This window comes from Salarias fasciatus, chromosome 10, assembly GCF_902148845.1.
Source record: "Salarias fasciatus chromosome 10, fSalaFa1.1, whole genome shotgun sequence".
In the NCBI taxonomy this organism is placed as follows: Eukaryota; Metazoa; Chordata; class Actinopteri; order Blenniiformes; family Blenniidae; genus Salarias; species Salarias fasciatus.
This window is the reverse complement of record NC_043754.1, coordinates 2,819,648-2,824,071: the sequence shown is the minus strand read 5'-3', so window position 1 is coordinate 2,824,071 and position 4,424 is coordinate 2,819,648.

Sequence of the window (4,424 nt, the reverse complement as noted above, 5' to 3'; positions counted from 1 at the left end):
TCATGTCATGCATTAAGACATTTGAGATGATTGATTTGAGATTTGAGCAGAAACGTTGGAGAATTTAATCAAACTGGAAAAGCTCCGAGACCTCTGGTCCAGCTGAGGCACACACAGAACTGACTCAATGAAATTGAATCGGGGCTCTGGGTGGGCGGGGGGGGGGGGGGGGGGGGGGGGGGGGGGGGGGGGGGGGGCGCTGTTTGATGGCCCCAGCAAACCTGCTATAATTATAGCCTCGCCCCAAACACGCCGTGCACACGTGACCCCGAGTGGTTTGAGTTTCAATGGAGTAAGACTAACCTCTTCGACGGGCGGTGTGAGAAGTACTCCGCTCCCCGCTCCTCTATTAACCAATTAATGGTCCCTGTAGACATTAACGCAGCGCTGCATTTTGGGTTCTACCTCGACGGGTTTGACTTTAAGACCTTCACTAATGTCGATTGCAGTGCAGAAGATCCCTCTCCGTCCAGGCTCTGGTTCTCCAGCGTGCCTTCAGAAGTGTCAGCTTGTTAAAGACTGCAACCCTGACGCAGCGGTTTATGTCCGCCTTTAGTGGAAACCGGTTCACAGGCAGGTCCTGACAATTTTTATTGGGGAGCCGGAGGGAGTACCCACAGTTCAACTGAGGCAGAGGGGAACCAAGAAACAAGGCGACTGACTGTCACTTTTTAACAGCTTTTGTTGAAAAACAACATTGCAGAGTGTTTATTTATAGCTTAAAACATCTCATTTTCAATAAAAGTGCCCTAAATTGGACTAATTCAAAGCGTCAGGGAATATTTGGAAACTTGCACAAGTTTTCTATTTTTATAAGTTCATAAGTTTGATATCAAGCAGTTATATTATTTTTCTCATAGAAAGCACCAACAAATGAACTATTGGGGTGAAAATTAATACAGTTCCAGAGCATCAGGGCAAAACATATCTGTTAACTGTTTATTACATGGTTGTAATTTCGACTTATGGCTTCTGATGTCCAGTTAGGATAAAATCTGAACGATTTCAGCTTTTCAAAAGACAAAAGCACAAAGTCATGACTTAGTCTGGACCGAATTCAGAGACATTAATCCTCCCACCGTACTGCTCACTGAGGCATTCCCCCTCTGTTCTTCATGCATCTGTATGTAAAAAACAAATGAAAATTCAACTTCGGAGTATTTTTTGTTGCAATAAGGTTCTCATTTTTTGATATTTTGACACTTCAGTTGTAGTCATGTGCTCTAAATTTCAAAACAGGATGCAATAAATGCAGACACGTACAAGCCATTTGGATGTTTTCATTGCTTGATTGAAAAACTGAGAGGTGATCAACGGAGAGGGTGAATTAAATAAGAAATAAAATCTGCAGTGGACGTGTTAGATGCATATACTGTATGAGTCTAATGAGGACAACTTTTATATTCCTAGTCTGAGAGCTGCACACAATCACCAAACAAGTGAGAATTTTGTCTTATTAAAACAGAAATTGGATTTTAGTCATTGAATCTTCAATAATTAAATTTGTTGTATTGGTTTTTTTTGGGGGGGATTTATGATAAACTGAAAACACTCAACTTACTTATTCGTCAAGTATAAATAAACATTAGAAGATACAAGAAAATAAGATAATTTAATGAAAGAAACCATCAGATTTTCTGCAAAATGGCAATACTAAATTATGATTTCTTAACTTTCAGCATAAAGCAACTCAATCAAGCGATAGCTATAGCTGAGCTGGGTTGTGAATGTAGACACACTCATCATTTATTCCCAAAAATTGCATGATAGAATGGATTTTAAGAATTAGACAGTCATGCATTGGGGAAAATCCTCCTTTAAGATGAAATCAGTTAAATCAAATCGCATGCTGCATTCAGATTCTGCACCTCTCTCCGAGCTGCGTACAGACAGGTGCTGAATTTAATGAGCTTTAAATATGGCTGGCCATAAAGGTGTTATTTATAGAGGGTTGCTACCTCATTGTATTTGGTTGCCAAGTACATAATGTTACTTTACCAATCATGTTTTATTGGAATGGTTTCATAATGAAGCGAACAGCCAACGCCGTTGGAAAGGCTTTAAAACCGAATGTGTGTTTTTCCAGCCAGTACAGGGAGTGCTGCAGTGGACGCAGCTGCAGCTTGACACTGCGCTATTCTGACGCGAGTCAGTGCAGTTGGCACGGATTCCTTTCAAAGGGTCAAGCTGTATATGTTTCAGAAAGCGCCCCTGCCGGGGCTCGAACCGATGCTTTCTTCCGCTGACACGCCACGGAGGATTACGGAAAGCGCAGGGCCGTGCGGCGCCGTGCGACGCCCAGCCCTGCAGGGTAACGCACTCAGAGCGTGTCTGGAAACTGTCACTCCTTCCACTGCAGCTTCAAACTGAATGTTCCTGCGCTCTGGTTGCTTGTGTACAAGCTGTAATGGTATATCTGCAGCCCCAGGGAGGATTTCAGCGTCTTGGAAAGCTGCGGGAACTCTGTGACCACCGCGATCAGGAGACACATGCATCATATCACCAACCGCCCGGTTGCATAACTGTTCCAGACGGGCATCGCTGCTGTGGGTATAAGAACGCCAGCAGCAGGCCGCTGCCGGACCTCTCAGAGCTCCGAGGTTAAAACCAACTCATTCTTATGAAAAGCGTTCACCTCCAACCGTGCAAAATCCAACCGTGCACACAGTGTTTCAGTTATACGGGGCTGCACAAGGTGAAGGGTACTCACTGGTGCATAACGTGATAGTAGAAACCTGCACTAATTTGGTAACCTGTGACTGGGAGGAGGACAGGCAGCAGACAGCTGGGTAACATGAGAACTGGTGTCATTTCAGGGCAAGGCCGGCAGCAGACGCTCCCCATCACTGCGTCTCTGCAGCCACACCGATGGCCTCAGAGAGCCAAAGAGACAGACAGAGTGGTTCCGTGGACCAGAGCAGACTCAGGGAGGCACAGCAGAGCGGCTGAAGCCAGAGCCTTGCTGCAGGAATGAAGCGGGGGTTCGGGGGGAAAAGGCACGTGAGAGCATGAGTGGTAATAATAGGAGGAACTGGAAAGGGCAGGTGTGAGCCAGTCAGCTGCCGGGCAGAGACGGATGGGGCATCCCACAGACAGCGCTGCATGCTGGGTCTCCCCCCTCCCCCACTCATCCCCCTGGCTCCTGGAGCTGAGCCGCTGTTAACGCTCCCATGGATCCCCGGCTGAACACTTAACCAAGCTTTTAATATTTGATACACACACAGATTTCCTGTTGCACTGTGAAGGCTCAGGTATCACGACCAAGCAGCTCTGTGGTGTGGAAAGATCGAGGCTGGCTGACTTTTAATTGCTCTAAGCTTTTAATTTGGGTGCAGGCCAACTCTCAGGGTGGTCCTGAACCAGAGGCCTGTCAGAAAATGTAGCTCAGACATACGAAAAGGCTCTGGAACCCAATCCTAAATGGTCTTTGGAGGACTCATCAATACATTTGCTATGTCAACTATTTCCAGCATGAGTCAGACAAGGCAGTGAGTCTGTCAAGATTTAAATTGTGCAACTCAAAGCAAACCAGAATAAAACAATTTTTGAATCAACAAGCTAATCCGTTAGTCACTTAAATGACCCAAAGCATTCCCTTATTGGCAGATACCACAAACAGTCAAACACTGGGACAGAAACACAAAATACACAGAGACCTTAAACATTTCCATTCTACAGTTGTGTGAGAATCAGTTGTGAAGCGTTGGTGAGAAAGTGTGAGACACTGGAGAGAACAGTGCATCAACGAAGTTCGCTAATGAAGCTAATGTCAAATGTAGCTTCATCTTACATCTTCAACATTCCCTCTGACAGCCGGTATTCCAATCAAAGAGCCTGATAACTGACATGTTATTAAAGGACCTGAGGGGTCACGGCTGCTTCCAGCTGCTTTCTGAGGATATCAGTGTATCCTGAATATATCAGGAACGATTCTAAATAACATTTACATCTTTTCATCTGCATTCTTTCCTCCATTTTTCAGTTTTGCTGAGAACATTTCTGCTTTACAATCCACAACTTTTTATGCTATATATTAGCACAGTGTCATTTTCATAGACCTTATCATTTCAAAAACAATCAACATTTGACCATCTGCCAGTTTTAGTTTTACTATATTAAATATATTGTGATGGAACAAAGGTTTCTTTTCTCTGATGAAAGATGATACTTAAAAACAATTTAATAAACATAAAAACTCTACAGGAGCCGTCATAAAAAATCCAATCCCTTCATAAAACTAGATCTTTACTGCTCGTAAAGTGGCAAACTGTTCCATAAAGAGAAAAACATGAACACTGAAAGTTTGGAGAAGCATTAAACATTAAGAAAAATACTTTCCAATACAGAATGTCCAATGTTTTGTACAAAATGCTGAAATAAAATCTGAGAACATTCTACCCACAAATAGAAGATATGTTTTTGGG